This window comes from Saccopteryx leptura, chromosome 9, assembly GCF_036850995.1.
Source record: "Saccopteryx leptura isolate mSacLep1 chromosome 9, mSacLep1_pri_phased_curated, whole genome shotgun sequence".
Taxonomy (NCBI): Eukaryota; Metazoa; Chordata; class Mammalia; order Chiroptera; family Emballonuridae; genus Saccopteryx; species Saccopteryx leptura.
In genome coordinates, this window is record NC_089511.1 from 92,442,696 (window position 1) to 92,467,760 (window position 25,065).

At 40.7% G+C, this 25,065-nt stretch overlaps 1 protein-coding gene across 7 annotated transcripts in view; it reads left to right on the plus strand.

Annotated features, from left to right (window-relative positions):
* Positions 1-25,065, plus strand: part of MARCHF8 (membrane associated ring-CH-type finger 8) — a 130,756-nt gene that overhangs the window by 47,798 nt on the left and 57,893 nt on the right. For 2 of the 7 annotated variants that reach the window (XM_066349637.1, XM_066349636.1), the window contains one exon: positions 24,808-24,903. The exons of 4 other annotated variants lie outside the window; for them this stretch is intronic. The gene's annotated coding sequence lies outside the window, so the exon portion shown is untranslated. Of the gene's footprint in view, positions 1-23,818; positions 23,889-24,807; positions 24,904-25,065 lie in introns of all 7 variants that reach the window. One more of the 7 variants, XM_066349638.1, reaches the window with a different exon arrangement.

Below are 25,065 nucleotides of genomic sequence, written 5' to 3' on the forward strand. Positions count from 1 at the left end.
GGAGGGCAAAGAGCCTAGGCACTTCCTAGAGCTTGGGGTCGTGTCTTCCTTTGTGTTACATAATATAATTTATAAGAGCAGTGGGGACAGTGAGTACATTAGGGACTTTTACAGTAGATACTGTTTAAACAGTGAAAGTGCCCAATCTTGTGGTCAGATACTGGGTACATGGGTTTCCTTCGCACAAGGAAATCTGTTGTTAGAAAGAAGTCCATTCTTCTCTGGTGAAGAGAAGGCTTTCAGTGTTTTGGAACAAGAGGTTTCTTTTATAACCATTATTAAAAGAAAAAAAGCCACATTTACTAATAGCTGTGTTTATTATTCTTTTTTACGTTCTGTGAAAGATGGTGGTTCCTGATACAAATATTTCTGCCATCGTAACAGGGATAAACATATACTAAAAAAAAAACAGTGTAAGAAACAGATAGCCTTCTAAGTGCCAGGTAGATGCTCAGATTTATTGACAGAGGACAAGCACTTTAACCTCTCTGTCTGCCATGTTGTAATGCTATATTCCTGTTGTAATGCTATAGTTCATGTTCTGAGCCTTCATTGCTGCTGATGTAAAGGCTATTCCAGTGTAGTCATATTTTGTGGGATATGTGCAAACTGGAAATAGTATGATATGAAAATATTAGTGAAATCTTATTATGTGTAAAGTATGACTAATTCAGTCTCCCAAATAAGTAACTTTGGCATGAAAGTCAGATATAGTAAATATCATGAAGAAAGGCATACTGTTCCCATGATGCACTATGATTTTTTTATGGAGAGCACCATGCAAACATATTAGAGGAAATACTGAAAAAATTAAGGAGTGTGGGAGACTGCAAGCTGACAAAGATCTTTGCAGTGTAAGGGTTAAGCCAAAGGCTAAAAAGCTCTTCCCCTCAGCCTCTGATTGTTTGATTAAGTTGCTAAAGGTAAATACATGCCCTTCCTCTCACCCTTTGTGGAGCTGCTGATTGAGATGTTATGCATGGTGGAGGGTATTTTGGGCTCTGGGGAGAATTCTTAGTTTGCCTCAGAAATGTGACTTTATATCTGAGCTCTCTTTGTTCTGCAAAATAGCTCTGTTCTCTGCCTAGAAAATAAAGCGCTTTTGGAGATGCTTTTGCTCTGGCTCGCCATCAGCCTGCCAGGTGACCTCCCAATCCCATCCTTTTTCTATTTCCTAATCTTTCCCACTCAAGACCTGCACAATTACAAGTCACGCTCGTTGGTGGCAAAGGAGAATAAACAGCACTATGATGGTTATAAAACGTCTGTGTCTTGTGAATGCATCCCCCTACTTTACGCCTATAGTAAAAATTAGTCTTGAATTCTACAAGGCTTTTAAAATGCCCTTTTGTGGTTTATTTGATAACATAAAATTCGGATAATTATCTATGTGGAATGACTTGAGCTTTTGTTTGTTTGTTTGTTTGTTTGTTTCTTTTTTTTCTTTTCTTTTTTTTTCTGAAGCTGGAAACGGGGATAGACAGTCACACAGACTCCCGCATGCGCCCGACCGGGATCCACCCGGCACACCCACCAGGGGGCGATGCTCTGCCCCTCCGGAGCGTCTCTCTGTTGCGACCAGAGCCACTCTAGCGCCTGGGGCAGAGGCCAAGGAGTCATCCCCAGCACCCGGGCCATCTTTGCTCCAATGGAGCCTTGGCTGCGGGAGGGGAAGAGAGAGACAGAGAGGAAGGAGGGGGGGGAGTGGAGAAGCAAATGGGCGCTTCTCCTATGTGCCCTGGCTGGGAATCGAACCTGGTTCCCCCACATGCCAGGCCGACGCTCTACCGCTGAGCCAACCAGCCAGGGCCTTGAGCTTTTTTTAAAAATTAATTTTAGAGAGCGCAGAAGGGAAAGAGAGTGGGGGGTCTAGAAACATCAGCTTGTTGCTGCACTTATTTATGCATTCGTTGGTTGATTCTTGTCTGTGCCCTGGCCTGGGGTCAAACCTGCAACCTTGGTGTATCGGACAGCGCTCTAAACCAACAAAACTGCTAAATGGAACAACTAAGGTAGAACAAGTTGATGCTTCTCTTTCTCCTCTCTCAAGTCAATGGATAAATTAAATAAATAAGTATATATATATATATATTTATTATTTCTTTTTTTTTCTTTTTTCTTTTTCCATTTTTCCGAAGCTGGAAATGGGGAGGCAGTCAGACAGACTCCCGCATGCGCCCGACTGGGATTCACCCAGCATGCCCACCAGGGGGCGATGTTCTGCCCCTCTGGGTCGTCGCTCTGTTGCATCCAGAGCCATTCTAGCGCCTGAGGCATAGGCCACAGAGCCATCCCCAGCGCCTGGGCCATCTTTGCTCCAATGGAGCCTCGGCTGCGGGAGGGGAAGAGAGAGACAGAGAGGAAGGAGAGGGGGAGGGGTGGAGAAGCAGATGGGCGCTTCTCCTGTGTGCCCTGGCCGGGAATCGAACCCGGGACTCCTGCACGCCAGGCCGACGCTCTACTGCTGAGCCAACCGGCCAGGGCCTATATTTAAACTGCAAAAGTAACATTACTATTAAAGGTTTAGAAATAAAATAATTTATATTGCCAAATTATTAATTTTTTTTGTTTTTTTTCTGAAGTTAGAAGCGGGGAGGCAGTCAGACAGACTCCCGCATGCACCGGACCAGGATCCACCCGGCATGCCCACCAGGGGGCAACGCTCTGCCCATTTGGGTCGTTGCTCTGTTGCGGTGGGAGCCATTTTAGTGCCTGAGGCGGAGGCCACAGAGCTGTCCTCAGCGCCCAGGGCCAACTTTGCTCCAATGGAGCTCTGGCTGCGGGAGAGGAAGAAAGAGAGAGGAAGGAGAGGGCGAAGGGTAGAGAAACAGATGGGCATTTCTCCTGGGTGCCCTGGTTGGGAATCGAACCCAGAACTTCCACACACTGGGTCAATGCTCTACCGCTGAGCCAACTGGCCAGGGCCATTAGGTATTTTTTTATTTTTTACTTTTACTTTTTTATTTTTTTTTACGAATTCCTTCCTACAATTTTGCGTGTGTGCATGTGTGTGTGTGTGTGTGTATAACATTGTTACAATGTGGTGTAAAATTTTATCATCTTTTTATTATGTTTCTCTTGATTCTAGTGCCCGCATTATATTCCTTTGATTGTACTAGTACCACAATTTACTTAGTTTTTTCCCAATTTGAATAAATTAAGGGTATTTCTGTTTTTTTGTTTGTTTTTTAGTGAGACAGAGAGAAGGGGGTGGGACAGACAGGCAGGAAGGGAGAGAGATGTGAAACATCAATTCTTTGTTGCTGCACCTTAGTTGTTCACTGATTGCTTTCTCATATGTGCCTTGACAGGGTGGGGTGGGGGTTTCCAGAAGAGCAAGTGACCCCTTGTTCAAGCCAGTGACCTTGGGCTCAAGTCCACAACCTTGGGCTTCAAGACACCGACCTTTGGGCTCAAGCCAGCCCAACCATGGGGTCATATCTGTGATCCCACACTCAAGCCAGCAACTCCACGCTAAAGCTGGTGAGCCCACACTCAAGCAAAAAGAGCCTGTACTCAAGCCAGAGACCTCAGGGTTTTGAACCTGGGTCCTCAGCACCGCAGTGACACTCTATCCATTGCGCCACTGCCTGGTCAGGCAGAAGTTGATAGATATGTGTATTCCAAACTGCCCTCTTGATGTTCCGCTTATCTGTCAGACCTCACCCTTACTGGACTATCACCCTTGAGACAGAGGAAATTCCAAAAAGCTGACAAACCGCCCCAAGGAGGGGCTGGGGACACACCAGGACTTTTGATTCAACACCCACATGCTCGAAGCCCCCCAAAGAGGAGCGTTCCGGACATACCAGGACTTTTTCCTCATTATCCCCTCAAGCTCTATATAACTCGCCCCTAGTCTGTAACCTGGTGCACTTCTCCTGGAGGGGTGCCCCGGCAGGTCTTTCTCCTCTAATAAAGCCTGCACATCTGGTGATCCAGTGCGGTCTCATTCTTACAGAAGTGTTTTTTTATTGTCTTTTTTTTTTAAATTTTATTTATTCATTTTTAGAGAGACACACAGAGAGAAAGTGGGGAGGAGCAACAAGCATCAACTCACATATATGCCTTGACCAGGCGCAAGTTCTGGGTTTTGGACCGGTGACCTCAGCATTCCAGGTTGACACTTTATCCACTGTGTCACCACAGGTCAGGCCTTCTGTTTTTCTTTCTTGTAAATAATGTTAAATTGAAAATTGGAGGCTTGTATATTTTTATTAATTTTCTCAGCTTAAGCTTCCCAAAGGTAAGCTTTCCCACAGTTTGAGTCCTTTTCCTCATAGGTTTCCCTGATGGGCATTCTGAGTGTATGATTCTAATTTAAGAGGATCGGGAACACAGACTCAGCACACACTGGTCAATGACAGGTTTTTGTTGGTGACCGAAAGCCAACAGGGTCTTTGCAGTTTAGATTTTGGGGGACAGAGGTGTGGGGAACTGGCAGTAAGCTGACAGTCGGCCCAACCCCCACCTCACTTGTTCTTGAAGTTGCTAAAGACTGTTAAGCTGTGTTTCTGGATTGTTTATACTCATCCTACCCCACATATCCCCTGGAAAGACTGGAGGCAAGTTTCTTTTATCCTTTGTTTTTTGAAGTTAAGATGTTTTGTATGGTGGGGGTTTTCTGCACTTGGTTAGAATTCTTGAGTTGCCTTGGAAATGTGATTAGAGACCTCTGATTTGCTAATGACCTCACTTTGCCCTATAAATAAAGCAAGAAGCAGGTTTGGAGCTCACTCTGTTTTAGCCATCAGCATTGCAGAGCCCTCTCGAACCCATCCTTTTATTTCCTTAAGCATATTTTCTTAATTCTGTACCGTTCCCACTCAGGACCTGGAATTACTAGCCACGCTGGTTTGTGGCAGGTTTTGCTATATTTTTGTAGAATTTTGTAAAGAAAAAAATGGTTCCATAAACTGTTGCCTTTTGTAAGGCCAGTAGCTACCGGCCATCACAGCCCTCTGGCACATGCAGGTTCCCATTTGATTTTAAACAATGGAGCCAAGAACTGGTGGGCCATTAGCTTTAATCCTAGCTTGCACCGGGGCAGGCAAGAAATACACACAGTGGGAAAACACTTCCCTTTCCATTCAGTGCTCCCAAAGCCACTGACTTCTGCTGTTTTTCCTAGAATCAAAGGCCCCCACCTCTGTTCCTCTTCAGAACCTCTGCAACCAAGTGACCTCTTCCAAAAAATGGCCTCCTGGCTCCTCCCTTCTCCTTCATCTTAAATTTTTTCACCATGAAAGTCCTCCTCCAGCACACATTAGCATAACTAAACCCTATCCCAAGCAGTAAGGTGTATCACGTGGGAGCATCATCACATGAGCAGTGGCTATTTTTAACAATACAAGTGAACAAAACCAGAAAATACAGATTTTACAAACTTATTTGCACAACGCCTTTCCTTGATTATTAAAATGTTAAGTGAGGATTCATGCTATGTCCTCATTTGTGAAGTGGCTGTTTCTAAGCCCTGACGATTCATTTATTGGGAATTTTTTTATTGTGTTTATATAGATACTAGTGTTTCCCCAAAAGCATCCCCCTCCCTTGTATTCCCCTCAACATCTCCCTTAGCACCCTCCCATCAGCTCCCTCCCCGCTTCCCTTCAGGTTTAATTCCATTCCTCAGTTCACACTGTTCCTTAGATTCCTCAAATGAGTGAGGTCATATGATATTTTTCTTTCTCTGCCTGGCTTATTTCACTCAATGTAATAGTCTCCAGGTCCATCCATATTGTTGCAAAATGTACTATTTCCTTCTTTTTCATGGCCCCATAGTATTCCATTGTATATATGTACCACTGCTTTTTTTTTTCTTTTTACAGAGACAAAGAGTCAGAGAGAGGGATAGACAGGGACTGACAGACAGGAACGGAGAGAGATGAGAAGCATCAATCATTAGTTTTTCGTTGGGATACCTTAGTTGTTCATTGATTGCTTTCTCATGTGTGCCTTGACCTGGTGGCTACAGCAGATCGAGTAACCCCTTGTTCGAGCCAGCAACCTTGGGTCCAAGCTGGTGAGCTTTTGCTCAAACTGATGAGCCCACGCTAAAGCTGGCGACCTTGGGGTCTCGAACCTGGGTCCTCCACATCCCAGTCCGATGCTCTATCTACTGTGCCACTGCCTGGTCAGGCTGTACCACAGCTTTTTAATCCACTCATCCACTCTCGTCGGACACTTGGGCTGTTTACAGATCTTCGTTATTGTGAACAATGCTGCCATAAATATGGGGGTGCATTTATTTTTTTCAGTCAGTGATCTGGTATCCTTGGGATATATTTCTAAAAGTGGGATGGCTGGGTCAAAGGGAAATTCCATTTCTAATTTTTTGAGGAATCTCCATACTGTTTTTCACAGTGGCTGCACCAGTCTGCATTCCCACCAGCAGTGCAGGAGGGTTCCCCTTTCTCCACATCCTCACCAGCATCTATCTTGTGTTGCTTTGTTAATGAGCGCCATTCTGACTAGTGTGAGGTGGTATCTCATTGTGGTTTTAATTTGCATTTCTCTAATGATTGGTGATATTGAACATTTTTTCATCTGTCTCTTGGCCATCTGTATGTCCTCTCTGGAGAAGTGACTATACATCTCTTCTGCCAAATTTTTGATTGGATTGTTTGTCTTCTTGGTGTGGAGTTTTACAAGTTCTTTATAGATTTTGGTTATTAACCCCTTATAGATGTATTGTAGAATATGTTCTCCCATTGTGTGGTTTATCTTTTTATTCTGTTCATGTTATCTTTAGCTGTGCAAAAGCTTTTTAGTTTGATATAGTCCCATTTGTTTATCCTGTCTTTTATTTCACTTGCCCGTGGAAATAAATCAGCAAATATATTGGTGTGAGAGATGTTAGTGAACTTATTGCCTATGTTTTTTTCTAGGATACTTATGGTTTCACGACTTACATTTAAGTCCTTTATCCATTTTGAGTTTATTTTTGTGCATAGTGTAAGTTGGTGGTCTAGTTTCATTTCTTTGCAGGTAGTAGCTGTCCAGTTTTCCCAACACCATTTGTTAAAGGGACTATCCTTACTCCATTGTATGCTCTTACCTCCTTTGTCAAATATCAGTTGTCCATAAAGCTGTGAGTTTATTTCTGGGTTCTCTGTTCTGTTCCATTGATCTATATGCCTGTTCTTATGCCAGTACCAGGCTGTTTTGAGTACAATGGCCTTGTAGTATAACTTGATATCAGGAAGTGTGATACCTCCAACTTTATTCTTTTTCAAGATTGCTGAGTCTATTCGTGTTCTTTTTTGGTTCCATATAAATTTTTGGAATATGTGATCTGTATTTTTGAAGTATGTCATTGGTATTTTAATTGGTATTGCATTGAATTTATAAATTGCTTTGGGTAATATAGATATTTTAATAATGTTTATTCTTCGTAACCATGAACACAGTATATGCTTCCACTTGTTTGTGTCTTCCTTGATTTCTTTATCAATGTTTTATAATTTTCTGAGTACAAGTCTTTAACCTCCTTGGTTAAATTTACTTTATTTTTTTGTTGTTGCAATAGTGAAGGGGATTGTTTCCTTAATTTCTCTTTCTGACATTTCATTGTTCGTGTATAAAAATTAAAAACACCTCTGATTTCTGTGTATTAATTTTATATCCTGCCACCTTGCTGAATTCGTTTATCAGATTCAGTAGTTTTTTGATTGAAACTTTAGGGATTTCTATATATATTATCATATCGTCTGTAAATAATGATAGTTTTATTTCTTCTTTTCCAATTTGCCTTATTCCTTCTTCTTGTCTGATTGCTATAGCTAGGACTTTCAGTACTATATTGAATAAGAGTGGTAAAAGGGGGCACATGATATTGAAATTATCATGTGGTTTTTCTCCTTCCTTTTGATTATGTGGTGAATCACATTGATTGATTTACGAATGTTGTACCATCCTTGCCTTCCCAGAATAAATCCCACTTGATCATGATGTATCATTTTTTTCATGTATTGCTGGTCTGGTTTGCTAATATTTTGTTGAGGATTTTAGCATCTAAATTAATCAGGGATATTGGCCTATAATTTTCTTTCTTTGTGTTGTCTTTGCCTGGTTTTGGAATCAGAGTTATGCTCGCCTCATAAAAGGAACTTGTGTTTCTTCCTCTTGAATTGTTTGAAGTAGCTTGAGAAGGATGGGAGTTAGTTCTTCTTTGAATATTTGATAGAATTCACTAGTGAAGCCATTGGGCCCAGGGCTTTTGTTTTTTGGGAGCTTTTTGATAACTGTTTAAATCTCATCTGTTGTAATCAGTCTGTTTAGGTTTTCTGATTCTTCCAGATTGATTTTTGGAAGGTTGTATGTTTCAAGGAATTTGTCCATTTCATCTAGGTTGTCTAGATTTTTGGCATACAGTTCTTCATAGTATTTTCTTACAATATTTTGTATTTCTCTTGTGTCAGTTGTTATTTCTCCACTCTCATTTCTAATTTTATTTATTTGAGTCCTCTCTCTCTCTTTTTCTTGGTGATTCTAGTTAAAGGTTCATCAATCTTGTTCACCCTTTCAAAGAACCAGCTCTTGGTTTCATTGATCCTCTGTATTGTTTCTTTAGCCTCTATGTCATTTATTTTCGCTCTGATCTTTATTATTTCCTTCCTTCTACTATGTCTGTGGTTTACTTGCTATTCTTTTTCTAGTTCTTTTAGCTGCAGGGTTAGGTTGTTTACTTGAGCTCTTTCAAGCTTCTTAAGGAATGTCTATAGTGCTATGAACTTCCCTCTCAGGGCTGCTTTTGCTGTGTCCCATAAATTTTGAGTTGTTGTATGTTCATTATCATTCATTTCTAGGAAATTTTTTATTTCTTCCTTGATCTCATTGTTAACCCATTCATTATTTAATAACATGCTATTTAGTTTCCATGTGTTTGAGTATTTTTCAGTTTTTCTGTTGTGGTTGATTTCTAGTTTCATGCCATTGTGATCAGAGAAAGTGCTCGATATGATTTCAGTCTTCTTAAATTTGTTGAGACTTGTTTTATGCCCTAATATGTGGTCTATTCTAGAGAATGTACCATGAGCACTTGAGAAGAATGTATATTCTGCTGTTTTAGGGTGAAAGGTTCTGAAGATATCTATTAAATCGAGTTGATCTAGTGTGTCCTTTAAGTCTGCTGTTTCTTTAATTTTCTTTCTTAAGGATCTATCTAGTGATGTTTTTGGGGTATTGAAATCTTCTACTCTTATAGTATTGCTGTTGATGTCGCCCTTTATATCAATCAAAGTCTGCTTTATATATTTAGGTCCTCCTGTATTAGGTGCATAGATATTTATGATGTTTATATCTTCCTGTTGGATTGCTCCCTTTATCATTATGTAGTGACCTTCTTTATCTCTTATAGCCTTTATTTTAAAGTCTATTTTCTCTTATATAAGCATTGCTACCCCAGCTTTTTTTTCATTTCCATGAAATATTTTTTTCCATCCTTTTACCTTTAGTCTATGTGTATCTTTTGTTTTGAGGTGTATCTCTTGTAGACAACATATGTACGGGGCCTGTTTTCTTATCCATGCAGCTACTCTATGTCTTTTGATTGGATCATTTAATCCATTTACATTTAAAGTTATTATTGATATGTAGTTTATTGCCATTTTGTTCTTTAAAGCTATATTCCTCTTTTGCTGTATTCTTTCCCCCCTTTGTTCTGTTTACAACAGGCCCCTTAATATTTCTTGCAGCCTTGATTTGGTTGTAATGAATTCCTTGAGTTTTTTTTTTTTTGTCTGGGAAGCTTTTTATTTATTCTTCAATTTTAAATGATAGCCTTGCTGGATAAAGTAGTGTTGGTTGTAGGCTCTTGTTCTGCATTACTTTGAATATTTCTTGCCATTCCCTTCTGGCCTCAGGTGTTTCTGTTGAGAAGTCGGATGTCATCCTTATGGGGGCTCCTTTGTAGGTGATAGCCTTTTTTTCTCTAGCAGCTTTAAATATTTTCTCTTTATCTCTTAGCTTTGGTATTTCAATTATGATGTGTCTTTTTTTTTTTTATGATGTGTCTTAGTGTGGATTTCTTTATGTTTCTCTTTAATGGAATTCTCTGTGCTTCTTGAATTTGTGTGACATTTTCCTGCCTCAACTTAGGGAATTTTTCAGCTATGATTTGATTGAACAAGGTTTCTAACCCTTGTTCTTTCTCTTCTTCTTCAGGAACTCCTGTGATGCAGATGTTGTTTCTCTTTAGATGGTCACAGAGCTCTCTTTTAGAGTTTCCTCAGATTTTTTTATTCTCTTTTCTTTTTGCTGCTCTACTTCCGTGTTTTCATTTATCTTGTCCTCTAAATTGCTGATTCGATCCTTTGCTTCATCCAGCCTATTAATTGCTTTTAGTGTAGTCTTCATTTCAGATATTGTATTTGTCATTTCTGACTAGTTCTTTATTATTTCATTGTCCTTTTTAATACTTGTTATATCTTTATTTGTGTGCTCACTGTGACCACCCATTGTTGTTCTAAGATCTTTCAGCATTCTAATAATCATTATTCTAAACTCTGCCTCCGGTAGTTTGCTTATATTATCTCACTGAGTTCTTTTTCTGAGGGTTTCTCTTGTTGAGTTGTTTGGATTGCACTTCTCTGTCTTCCCATTTTGTCTGTGTTGCCCTGGACTTTCCTGGCTTGGACTTGGGGCAGGTCATTGGGGGTCACTGCCTGTGACCGGTTCTTATCTACTTTTTGGGAGCTACAGGTTATCCAGATCCTGTGGCTGCTTCTGCTGTGTCCAGGTACTGTTATAAATATCAGCTTCACTGCTAGGCTTGCTTTTGTCTACTCTTGGCCTGGGAGAAGTTACTTTAAAAGTTCAAGTTCCCGGCCTGACCTGTGGTGGCGCGGTGGATAAAGCGTTGACCTGGAAATGCTGAGGTCGCCGGTTCAAAACCCTGGGCTTGCCTGGTCAAGGCACATATGGGAGTTGATGCTTCCTGCTCCTCCCCCACTTCTCTCTCCCTCTCCCTCTCTCTCTCTCTCCCCTCTAAAATGAATAAATAAATAAATAATTAAAAAAAAAAGTTCAAGTTTCCCTAAAATCTGCTTTCTGTTGTCTTTTATTGCTGGTTACTTGTTGGGCTCAGTACTGTTATTCAGTGATTAGGTATGGTATTAGATGTGGCCTACTTCTTAGCCTCAGGTGTCTTTCTCTCTAGACATTTTAGCTCCCGTTGTGTGGTCTGTCTACCAGGCTGCCGCTGCCGCTGCTGTTGCTGCCCAGGGCTTTTGGGCTCAGGTGCTGCTGGCTCCAGCCTGCTTCCACAACTGCTGCAGCCCTGGTTGAGCTCAAGTGTGCCTGCTTGCCTATTTGGATCACCTCCGGGACTGCCTCTATCGGCTCAGATCTCAGCGGCTGCCTCGGGGTCATGCGCACCCTCTCCCATTTATTGGGATTTTAATGCTTTCTTAAAAGCTATTTGTCTTAACTCCTTTTTTTTTTTTTACAAACATCAGAGAGAGGGACAGATAGGAAGGGAGAAAGATAAGGAGCATCAATTCTTCGTTGTAACTCTTTAGTTTTTCAATGATTGCTCTCTCATATGTGCCTTGACTGGGGGGCTATAGCAGAGCAAGTAACCCCTTGCTCAAGCCAGCGACCTTGGGCTTCAAGCCAGCAACCTTTAGCTTGAAGCTAGTAAGCCTGTGCTTAAGCTGACGACCTCAGGGTTTCGAACCTGGGTCCTCTGTGTCCCAGTCCAACACTATCCACTGAACCACCACCTTGTCATATTGTCTTAACTTCTTATATAGAAAAGATACTAATGTTGTCTTATATTCTACAAATATTTTCTGGTCTTTTTTTGCCTGTTTATTTATTTTTAGTTTTAATTAGGGAATTGTTCCATAACCCTTTTTCTTCTGTGATATTTTTTACCTGCTAATTCCATGCTTAAAAAATCAGTTTCCCGCCCTGGCCAGTTGGCTCAGTGGTAGAGTCCCAGGTTCGATTCCTGGCCAAGGCACACAGGAGAAGCACCCATCTGCTTCTCCACCCCTCCCCCTCTCCTTCCTCTCTGTCTCTCTCTTCCCCTCCTGCAGCCAAGGCTCCATTGGAGCAAAGTTGGCCCGGGTGCTGAGGATGGCTCTATGGCCTCTGCCTCAGGCGCTAGAATGGCTCTGGTTGCAACAGAGCAATGCCCCAGATGGGCAGAGCATTGCCCCCGGTGGGCATGCGGGGTGGATCCCGGTTGGGCACATGCAAGAGTCTGTCTGACTGCCTCCCCATTTCCAACTTTAGGAAAATACAAAAAAAAATCAGTTTCCCTTCAGTTTTTTTTATTTTTAGTGAGAAAGAGATCGAGAGACAGATAAGGACAGCCAGACAGGAAGGGAGAGATGAGAAGCATCAATTCTTCATTGTGTCACCTTAGTTGTTCATTGATTGCTTTCTTATACGTGCCTTGACCAGGTTGCTTCAGCTGAGCCAGTGACCCCTTGCTCAAGCCAGCGACCTTGGGTTCAAGCCAGCAACCTTCGATTCAAGACAGTGACCTTTGGGCTTCAAGCTAGCAACCTTTTCGGCTCACACCAGCAACTGTGGGGTCATGTCTATGATCCTATGCTAAAGCTAGTGAGCCCACGCTCAAGCTAGTGAGCCCACGCTCAAGCCTCAGGGTTTCAAACCTGGTCCTCTCCATCCCAGGCTGACACTGTATCATCACTGTGCTACTGCCTGGTCAGGCCCCTTTACTTTCTTAGTGTGTTCATTTGCAATTGTATTTTATTGTTTTTAGGTGTTTTTTACATTTAATTTAATTTTTATATCCATCAATTTATTTTGATGCATGAAGTATGAGTCTTAAATGATTTTTTTCTCTTCCAAATTGTTAACTAGTTATACCAACACAATTTATTGTCCCTTTCCTATAATTTTGTGCTTCTTGGCTATTTATACTTTTCTGTATCATTTAACCAGTTTCTCGACTCTGTTTTGTAACTCAACCTTGCTTAATAATAATTATTCCCTTATGTTTTAATATTTCATAAGACTTGTCTCCCTATTGCTTTTTATTCTGTAGTTTTATTTGATCCTCTCATTCTTATGCATACTTTTAAAATAATTTTGTCCTGTAAAAAACATTTTGCATAGTCTTCGGTTGGAATTATATTAAAACTGTATTTCCCCATGTACAAGACACTCCCATGTATAAGACTCACCTTAATTTTGGGGCCCGAAATTTGAAAAAAATTGTATTACATAAAGTTATTGAACTCAAGTTTCATTCATCATAAAATTCATACACAACTCCTTATCAGTATTAAAACTCCCATCCATTAGCTTGTCTTCATCTGGGTCTGATGACGAATCACTGTTTTCAACAATGAATGCAAAAACAAGCATAAAAAAGCAGGAAATGCAAATAAAAAAGAAAAGAACTACAACCACTATATAAAATGCACCCAATTTTTAGACCCCAAATTTGTGAAAAAAGGGTGCATCTTATACATGGGGAAATATGGTATATGTTTTACTTTGGGGAGAACACATCTTCCTTGCGTATTCAAATATACTCCAAATCACTGAATGTTTTTCTTCTTGTTTTTAAAATTCTTTTTATTTATTCATTCATTTTTGAGAGAAGAGACAGAGGGGGGAGGAGCAGAAAGAATCAACGCCCATAAGTGCCTTGACCAGGGAAGGCTAGAGTTTAGAACTGGCGAGCTCATCGTTTTAGGTTGATGCTTTATTCTCTGTGCCACCACAAGTCAGGCTGTATGTTTTTCATTAGAAGTTCTTAAGTAGGTTTTATATCATTTGTCTCTATTTTATACTTTCTGTTTTGTTGGTATATGGGAATGCTGGTGTATTTTGTTGACCTTAAAAACAAAACAGCCAGCCTGATCAGGCAGTGGCGCAGTGGATAGAGCATCAGACTGAGATGCGGAGGACCCAGGTTCAAAAACCCTGAGGTTGCCAGCTTGAGCACGGATTCATCATGTTTGAGCAAAAAGAAGCTGGTGAGCTTGATCATGGGGTTGCTGGCTTGAGTGTGGGATCACAGACCTGACCCCATGGTTGCTGGCTTGAGCCCAAAGGTCGGTGTCTTGAAGCCCAAGGTTGTGAACTTGAGCCCAAGGTCACTGGCTTGGGAAAGGGGTCACTTGCTCTGCTGGAACCCCCCTCTGCATTCAAGGCACATATGAGAAAGCAATCAATGAACAACTAAACTACTGCAACCAAGAATTGATGCTTCTCATCTCTCTCCCTTCCTGTCTGTCCCTGTCTATCCCTCTTTCTGACTCTCTCTATGTCTCTGTCAAAAATACAAAAGAATAAGACAGCCAGTTATTTCACCAGCAAAAAGGTTTTATTCGGGGAGAGTCAAAAACTGCAATTTGGGACCAACAAGCTATAGGAAACCCTCCGGCAAGTCCAGCAAGAAAATGAGGGGCATATTAACTTTATAGAGAAAAGGAGGAAGTTGGGAGGGGTTGCTTTGAATGTAAGTCCTTTGGAAGAAAGCAGGATTCAGGATGATACAGTGTTTCACATTGGCTGGGCTTGTTGCTGGACAAGGAAATTTCTTTTGAGGTGAAATTTCTGTTGAGGTCTGTAATTGACATAGAGTGGTAGTGGGGATGGGGTGGGGAGGGGTTTCCCCTTCCGGCCTCCAGACTTCATTTTAAATTGGTTTCCTTTATTCCGTTTCACAGTTATATACTTTGTTCTTGCACTAGAATACTTTACTGATTTTATACAAATGTTTTTAATCGATTCTGTTAGTTCCTAGAAAATTCCTTTGGACTTTTAACTCTTCTATTGTACTATAAAGTTCCCTTTCTAAGTCTTATCACAGCAGGACAGAAAACTAAAATAATAGCAATGGTAATGTGCTTGTTTTGTTTTTAAGTTTAATTAGAATTCCTCTAAGAGTTTTGCCTTGAGTATAATGTTAAATTTTGATTAAGAGAGGCACTTTATTAAAGTTGGGAAACCTCCACTGCTCTTTTCTGAAAAGTTTTAAAATTTTATATTGATAATGGGTTTTATCGTTTGCTTATACCATCTGATGACATTAACGACTGATTCTACAGGTTTTCCTTATAAAACTGATTCTGTCCCTGGGTGTCCAATGTCACAGCATGCTGCTGCACATGGCACACAGTGCATATTGTGGGTCTCCCATGGGCCTGTCAAGCTCTTTGTGCTCCTGGCGAGCCCTCTTTTGTCCCCTACTCCTCTGGTGTCTCAGTCTGTAAATGCACATCTAAAAACCAGGGTATGGCTTAGACTCCTGACTAGATCTTGTTGGTCCTCTTTTTCAGATGGTCTCTCTCCATCTCATGTTTCCTCCTGTAAGATGGCATTGATCATTCAGTGCTGTATGTCACAGTTGGTTTCCTTGCTCCTGATTTTTCTTTCTTGCTGTGTCTGCTCATTGCTGTCCACAGGCTTCTCATTTTTTTATATGAAACAGGCTTCTGATAGAGACAGGCTTGACTGAAAGTTATTTATTCTGAGTAGCAGTCAGTATGTTAAGCTTCAACAACTCACAGTAGGGAAGAACAGGGCACTGCTGGAGCCTGGCACCTTCTGAGCAAGGGTGCTGGAAGGCATGCAGACTTGGGTTGACTGTCCTTCAGGGAGTCTGCAACTGGCATCTTTGTCCCTGAAATTGTTACTGGAATGGACAGAATCTTTTGTTTATTTGACCACTTGGAAAACAAAGAGCAGTTTGATTGTTAAGCCACACTGGTTGTCATATGGATTAGACCTTCCTATCTGTCCCTTTATAACAGTGGTTCTCAAACTTTTTGAAGTCGAGGTGCGTTTAAAATCCTACAAATAATTGTTGGCGTACTATATATAAATTTCTGAGAAATGTGTTATAATAATTAAGTCAAATATTAAAGAAAAAATATATAAAGTACAAGCATGCTTTTATGGTAATTAAACAAAATATGACAAAATTAAATTTATTCTGACATTAAAAAACATTTTTATGTTACATTTTTTTGTTATAGCTTTTTATAATTCATAAAAAAGAGGGGTTAAAATTTTTTTAAAAACGACAAAAAGTTATCTTTATATATATATAGATACATTCTTAGTAAGATTTAGTAAATTCAGCAGGTCCCGGTGCGAATGTTTTAAGTTTTTTCATTCTTGTGTTTATGAGAAACATGAGCCTGATGTGTCCTAGCGATTTCTTCAGTGTTCCTCATCAATACATTGAAGAATTCCTCTCTTTTTACTCTTAATTGTGTTGAGGACAGAAAACCCCCACCATACATATCATCTTAACTTGACACCAAACAAAGGATAGAAGAAACTTGCCTCCAGTCTTTGCGGGAACATGGGGTGTAAACAATCCAGCATCACAGCTTAACACAGCCTTTTGCAACCTAGTCAGGCAAGTGAGGTGGGGGGTTGGACAGACTGTCAGCTTACAGCCAATTCCCCACACCTCTGTCCCCCAAAAATCTAAACTCCAAAAACCCTGTTGGTGTTTTGGTCCCCAACAGGCACGTATTTCTCTGGAATACCATGGGTGCACCTGGAAATCTTCTAGGGCGAACACTTTTAGAACCACTGCCTTATAGGGATAGCATTGTCAACTTTGCTTTCCCTCAAAGTCATGCTGCTAGAGGTCCTAAATAAATGCTAGAAAGTATTTGAGGTCCCGATTATATAAATCTTGTGTCAAACTGAGTTGTAGCAAGATAGAAAATAGTACTGGAAAACAAATTGGCTTTTGTGAGGCAGGGAGAACCACTGCAGATGCCTGAAAAGTCTGGCTAGAAGTTGCTGATGCTGAAGCCCTTACTAACATGCGCATGGACACAGTGCTATTGAGTTCTATACTAAGCTGCGACTGAGTAGACAGGATTACCTTTCTGTTTTACAGATGAAGAACCGCAGTCACTGAAATTTACCACAAACATGACAGTATTTAATACAGTCAGTACTTAGATTTCTGATTTCTAACTTTGTACTCTTCTTGTTACATTTCTCAAAATTGAAAGAGTGATAGGGAAACAGTGGCTTGTCTCCATTTCACTCAGAAAAATTATATTAGGGAAAACACAGAGGAAAAATATAATTTTATCTGTCTTAATCCATATTATTTCCATATTTTTCTTTTAAACAGCTTTATTGAGATATAGTGCACATCCATTATAACCCACTCATTTAAAGTGTACAGTTCTGCCTGACCAGGCGGTGGCGCAGTGGATAGAGCATCAGACTGGGATGCCGAGGATCCAGGTTCGAGACCCCGAGGTTGCCAGCTTGAACGTGGGCTCATCTGGTTTGAGCAAAGCTCACCAGCTTGGACCCAAGGTCACTGACTCGAGCAAGGGGTTACTTGGTCTGCTGTAGCCCCATGGTCAAGGCACATAGGAGAAAGCAATCAATGAACAACTAAGGTGTCGCAACGAAAAACTGATGATTGATGCTTCTCATCTCTCTCCATTCCTGTCTATCCCTATCTATCCCTCTCTCTGTCTCTGTAAAAAAATAAATAAATAAAAAATAAAGTGTACAGTTCTGTGGCTCTTAGCATACATAAGACTTATACAACTGTCACCATAATAAATTTTAGAATATTTTTTTTTTTTTTTCTTTTTTCTGAAGCTGGAAACGGGGATAGACAGTCAGACAGACTCCCGCATGCGCCCGACCGGGATCCACCCGGCACGCCCACCAGGGGCGGTGCTCTGCCCCCCAGGGGGCGATGCTCTGCCCATCCTGGGCGTGCCATATTGCGACCAGAGCCATGCCCAGCGCCCGGGCCATCTTTGCTCCAATGGAGCCTTGGCTGCGGGAGGGGAAGAGAGAGACAGAGAGGAAAGCGCGGCGGAGGGGTGGAGAAGCAAATGGGCGCTTCTCCTATGTGCCCTGGCCGGGAATCGAACCCGGGTCCTCCGCACGCTAGGCCGACGCTCTACCGCTGAGCCAACCGGCCAGGGCTAGAATATTTTTATTACTCTAAAAAGAAATCTTTTTAGCCATTACACCTCATTTTTATTCCTACTCCAACCTTTGGCAAACACTAGTCTACTTTCGATCTCTATAAATTTGCATATTCTTATCTTTTCATACAAATATTATCATACACTATGCAGTTCTTATTTCTTAGTATAATGTTTTTAAAGTTCATCCATGTTGTAGCATATATTCATATTTTATTCCTCTTATTGATGAATAATATTTCATTGTATACATTAGTGTTTTTCAACTACTGGTCTGTGTACCAGTGCCTGTCCACCAGAAAATTCATTCTGGTTTATGAAAGAGTTGAGCACCCTAATGTTGTAGGAAGGAATCTATAATCTTCATACGACATCAGGGTGGTTAACTCTTTTGTGAACTGGCATGAAATTTCTGGCAAAAGCATCAGTCTGTAGACTGGCAGCTGAAAAACTGATATACATAACATTTTTATTTATCCTTTTATCTTTTTGTGGATATTTGAGTTATTTCTGTTTTTGGCTATGAGCATCAATATGTTTTTATGTGGTGATATACTTTCATCTTTTTGGATGTGCATATATCTAGGAATAAAATTACTGGGTCATATGGTGTCTCTATATTTAATATTTTGAGAAAGAACAAGACTTTTTCAAAAACGGCTGGCTATATACATTCCCATGATGCTGAATGAGGGTTTTAATTTCTCCACATTATTTCCAGCACTTATCTTAGTTATTCATAAGTGGATATCTCATAGTTTTGATTTACAGTCTGTTGAGTAATGATGTTGAGCGATCTGTTTTTCATTGGGCTTTTTATTATTGAGTTGTAACGGTCTATTATCTTCCTAGATACAAGTCCCTTATTAAATGATTTGCAAAAAAAAATTATTCTGTCTATGATTTTCTTTTCAGTTTCTTCACTAAATGATTTCCCATTTTTTAAAATTATAGTTGACATAGAATATTCTATTAGTTTCAGGTGTACAACCTAGTGATTAGACATTATATAATTCAGTAAGTGATCACCCTGTTAAATCTAGTACCCTTTTGGTACCATACATAGTTACTACAATATTATTGGCTATCTTCCCTAATGCTGTACTTTACATCCCCGTGATGACTCTGTAACTACCAGCCTGTGCTTCATCCTTTCATCTTTTTCACCTGTTTCCCCTACTCCTCACCCTCCTGGTAACCATCAAAATGTTCTCTGCATCTCTCAATCTTGTTTCTGTTCTGCTTGTTCGTTTATTTTGGAGTTTTTTTAGATTTCACATATAACTGAAATCATATGGCATTTGTTTTCCTTTGTCTGACTTATTTCACTCAACACAATCTAGTACTCTCTAGTTCCATCCATATTGTTACAGATGACCAGATTTCATTCTTTTTTATGGCTGAGTCATATTCCATTGTATATATGCACCATGTCTTTATGCATTCATCTATTGATGGGCACTTAGGTTACTTCCATACACCTTGGTTATTGTATAATAAATAATGCTGCAGTGAACATAGATAGGGGTGTATGTTTTTTTTATTTAGTGTTTTGGAAGATAAATATTCAGAAGTATAATTGCTGGGTCCTTCTTTGTCCAGTGTTAAATAGACTTTTTTTTAAAGTTTATTTTGCCCTGGCCGGTTGGCTCAGCGGTAGAGCATCGGCCTGGCATGTGGGGGACTCGGGTTCGATTCCCGGCCAGGGTACATAGGAGAAGCGCCCCCCCTCCTTCCTCTCTGTCTCTCTCTTCCCCTCCCGCAGCCAAGGCTCCATTGGAGCAAAGATGGCCCGGGCGCTGGGGATGGCTCCTTGGCCTCTGCCCCAGGTGCTAGAGTGTCTCTGGTCGCCACAGAGCAACGCCCTGGAGGGGCAGAGCGTTGCCCCTGGTGGGCATGCTGGGTGGATCCCGGTCGGGAGCATGCGGGAGTCTGTCTGACTGTCTCTCCCCGTTTCCAGCTTCAGAAAAAAAATAAAAAATATATAAAATAAAGTTTATTTTGTCTGGTATAAGTATTGCTACCCAGCTTATTTATTGTTTTCATTTTCATGAAATATCTCTTTTTATCCCTTCACTTTCAGTCTGCGTGCCTTTCTGTCTGAAGTGAGTCTTTTGTTATCCATTCAGCTGCCCTGTGTCTTTGTTTGGAGTTATTCCATTTACATTTAAAGTAATTGTTGATATGTTATTATTGCCATTATAGTATTCATATTTTTTATCTTTTATTTTTTCTTTTTAAAGAAGTCCCTTTATCATTTCTTACAATACTGGTGTGATGGTGATGAGCTCCTTTAGCTTTTTCTTATCTGGGAAGTTCTTTATCTGTCTTTTGATTCTAAATTATAGCTTTTCTGAGTAGAGTAATCTGAGAACCTGAGTAGGTTGTAGGTCTTTGCTTTTAATCACATTGAATATTTCTTACCAATCCCTTCTGGCCTGCAAAATTTTTGTTGAGAACAGCTGACGGTCTTATGGAAGCTCTGTTGTAGATGACTGTTTTTCTCTTGGTGCTTTAAAGGTTCTCTCTTTGTCTTGAACCTTTGGCATTTTAATTATGATATATGTTGGTGTGGGCCTCTTTGGGTTCATCTTGTTTGTGACTCTCTGTGCTTCTTGGACTTGTGTTTCCATTTCCTTCATCAGGTTAGGGAGGCTTTTTGGCATTTTCTCACATAGGTTTTCAGTTCCTTGCTTGCTCTCTTTCCAGCACCTCCGTGATGCAAATGTTGGTATGTTTGAAGCTGTTTCAGATGCTCCTTATACTAGACTCATTTGGTGGTGGGGGGGGGGACTTTTTTTTTTTTTTTTTTTGCCAGTCTTACTGGATGTTTTCTGTTTTCTTATGTTCCAGATCTTTGATTTGATTCTCTGTTTCATCTGTTCTACTATTGATACCCTGTAAGATAGTCTTCATTTTAGTTAGTGTAGTCTTCATTCCTAGCTGTTTTTGTGTTGTTTTGTTTTCTGTTTTCATTTTTATGTTTCCTGTATCCTTATTGAAGTTCTAAGTTCATCTACTCTCCTTCTAAGTTCACTGAGCACCTTTATAACCAGTGTTTTGAGCTCTGCATCTAGTAACTTGCTTGTGTCCGTTCTGTTTAGTTCTTTTCCTAGAAGTTTGTTTTGTTTTTTCATTTGGGACATGTTTCCTCCCTGTATTTGTTTCTACGTATTAGGTAGAGCTGCTGCATCTCTCAGGCTTGGTAGAGTGTCCTTATGTAATAGGTGGGTTGTAAGGTCCAGTGGCATAGCCTTCCTAATCACCCAAACTGGGTACTCCCTGAGTGGGCTGTGTACACCCTTCTGTTGTAGTTGAGTCTTGATTGCTGTTGGCACCTCAATGGGAGGGATTTACTTTCAGGCTGATTGACTGTGAGCACTGGCTCTGACCACTATGGAGGATCACCTGTACAGGGGCCCACTCCATAGAGCAAGACTTACTTCAGTAGGGCTTTGTTGCTCACTGAATCTGCCACTTGAATATGTCACCTGTGGAGGTGGTTGGGTGGTACTTCTGTGTGGTCTAAAGCTGTCCATTGGGTACACCTGCTCTGAGGCCTCCTAGGAGGTACAGGCAAAATTCAGCTGTCCCATGTGCCATGCCCAGGGCCACTGAGCATGAGCTACAAAATAATGTGCAGATGGCTGTTACTTGGGTTGGGCTTAAAGGTGCCCAGGAGAGGCCAAGCTGTTAACCAAAGCCAGCTGCATCTAGTGCCTGGCCTGCGGCCACTTAGAGGTACAGGGTATGCATGCTGAGGCTTGATGATGCTTGTTAGAGTGATTTTAGGAAAGTCCGAATAATGAGCCAAGACAGGCTGTTTGTATGGAAAAGCCACTGGGAACGGCGTGAGGTGGGCCTGAATTTTGGGTGAAACTGAGTCTCAGGGAATCATCAGGGCTGGTGAACAGTGATAGCCAGGTTGATGGAGACTCAAATATGGCTCCTACCTACCAGCTTTGTGGAGGGAGTGCTCACAAAAGGAATAATGGCCTCTGCCAGCACTTCTCGCTGGGAAAAAGCTGCCCCTTCAGCTCTCACTTTGATACCAGATAGTTTTCTTCCCATTTGTCCCTGGTGCCATTGGTGCTGCTGCCCCCATGCTGGAGCTCAAAGCTAGCGAGTCCAAGTAAGTCTGTGTGTGGGCCCTTCCACAGGCAGCTCTCTGTCTCACTCAGCCACAATACCTGTGAGCTTTTTGTTTTTTTTGACAGAGACGGAGAGAGAGAGAGAGAGAGAGACAGATAGGAACTGACAGACAGGAAGGGAGAGAGATGAGAAGCATCAAATTCTTTGTTGCGGCACCTTAGTTCATTGATTGTTTTCTCATATGTGCCTTGACCAGGGCGCTACAGCAGAGCGAGTGACCTCTTGCTCAAGCCAGAGACCTTGGGCTCAAGCCAGCAGCTGTGGGGTCATGTCTATGATTCCATGATCAAGCCAGAGACCCTACACTCAAACTGGTGAGCCCACGCTGTAGCCGAATGAGCCCAGATGAAACCTCAGGGTTTCAAACCTTGATCCTCTGCAACCCAGTCTGACACTCTATCCACTGCACCACTGCCTGATTAGGCCCCTGTGAGTTTTTATAGCCAAAAGTTATGGGGATTTTTCTTTCTAGCACTGGAAGCCTGGGCTGGGGTCTTGGTATGTGGCTGGGACATACGTCCAGATTTTTAACACTACACGTGGGTGTGTGACCAGCTCATTCCATGCCTTCAGCCCTTTCACCATTCTTGACCTGGCCTTTTTTTTTTGTATCCTTAGTTGTAGGACTTCTGTTTAGCTAGATTTCAGGCATTTATGAGTAATAATTGTTTTATAGTTTAGTTTTAATTTTGATGTGGTTTTAGGAAGATCAAGTACTGCATTTGTCTGTACCACCATCTTGACAAGAACCTCTTCTCACTTTTTTGATGGTACCTGTTGAAACACAAAAGTTTTTATTTTGATGATGTGTAGTTTATTTTTCGCTTTATGTAAGGCAAGGGTCTGAATTAATTCTTTTGCATGTGGCTATCCAGTTATGCCAGCAGCATTTATTGAAAAGACTTCTTTTTTCTCCATTGAATGGCCTTTGTACCTTGTTGAAAAAAATTAATTAACCATGTATACATGGATTTACTTTTTGACTCTGAATTTTATTCTATTGATCTATAATATCTATCCTTATTTCACTACCACACTGTCTTGATTACTATTCCTTTGTAGTAAGTTTTGAAATTGGGAAGTGTGAGTTCTCCAATTTTGTTCCTTTTCCAAGATTGTTTTGGGTATGTTGTGTCCCTAGGATTTCCATATGACTTTTAGGATTAGCTTTTGCAGTTTCTACAAAGTCAGCTTGGTTTTTGATAGGGAGTGCTTTATTTGTAGATTAATTTGCAGAGAATTATCATCTTCACAGTAGTAAGTCTTCTGACCATGAAAATGGGGTATCTATTTCCATAATCTTAACAACAGTGTTGTCAGTTGAGTTCTTGATATGGATGTTCATATTAGGTTTGTTTTCTTTTGCAAGTTTTAGCATTAGTGGAATTGAAGGCCTTATGCCTAATTTGTTAGGCATGGTGCAGAGGTATAATATTGCTCCTAATTGAAGATGAATTGATATAGAACAGATATTTGGAAATTATGCAAAGAAATAGTATGAGTAACACCTTTATACTTTTCATATGAACCTTCATGTAAGCAGTGGTTTTAAAACGTTTTGTTTTTAAAGTTATCACTTTTATCCTAAATATGTCTAGCATAGGAGGGGGATTACTTTAGGCAAACTTTCAGTTCTGTTGCTTGGAGATGGAGGTGCATATCAGAAGAGCAGCTCAAGTGGCTGTAAGGGGAGGAGTCTTTCAAAACTGCAGCGGGTTAATAACATTTATGTTTCTGTGGCATAGTTTTCCCAGGATTATCATGGAAATGCAGCAAAGATGTAGCAATGATGGCTGCAAGAAGCACCAAAGGCAGGTATTGGCATGATATGTGGTGAGGCTCTGGGCACATGGTGTTTGCCATCTGTGACAGAGGACTTCAAAGCATTAGTCATGAAAAGCTGCTCACCACTGACTGTAGTGATCTCCCAAAGAGTATAAAACAACTCAGCAGTAACTAAGTGCCTCTTGTCTTGTGTTATGTGAACACATATATGCAGACCATTTGTTGGGCTTGTCGCTCCATCTTGTGTCTCCTTCATCAAAGGGTAGAAATATAGTGGATGATGTATAATATCCAAAAATGAACATTCCATTTATTATTTATTATAATACATAAGTCCATTTTCCTGTTTTGTTGATTATCAGTGGTTCCCCACCAATTATAAATCTAGACTTGTAAAAACAGAATATTCTTTTAGCTCATTTTTCCATATGTGTTGATTCCTTTCAGTTTCTTGTTTCTTCCTGTTGCTTGTTTAGCAGAGTCTTATGAAGGAATTTCATTTGAGTCTGTTTGCTCTTCAGCTTGGTCAGTAATGCTGTCAGAAACGGGACCAACCTCACAAACACCTTTGGTGCAGAGCAGAGTTTTGGGAGAAGTGGAATAAATGGCCCTGTATCCCATCCCTTCCTACCATCCTGCCCCTCAGTACATGGTTCACAAATGAAAACCCCCAAGTTAGAGAGTCATTCTATCCTTTGATAAAATTTGAAGTGCACAAAACATGACTACGTTAAACCTTATGGATAATTTGGATAATTTATATTTATTTAATTTTATAAACAGTTTGGTAGATCTCAGTCGGATTGGGGGAACAGAGAAAGAAAATACACCTTCCAATTACCAGGCACTTGGGAGAAATATAGGAGAAAACTAGAAAAAAGCTGGGGTGCCTAGAATCCCTGAGGATAGCTTATTTAGAAACTGTTCTTTTGCCTTTTCATGGTCCCAGGAATGTCCATCATGACCCTCATCTTCTCTGAAAAATCCTGCAGAACAGAGGTTAGCAAACTACAGCCACATGGGTCAAATCCAGTCTGCTGTTTTTGTAAGTCACTGGAACATAACCATTCTCACTCGTTTATACATTTGCCATAGCTGCCTTGATGCTGCAGTAGCAGAATTGAGTACGTGGTTGTAACAAATCAGGCTCTGGCATCATGGGCCAGACTTGTTACAACTAAATATTTGACTTTTTACAGGAAAAGTT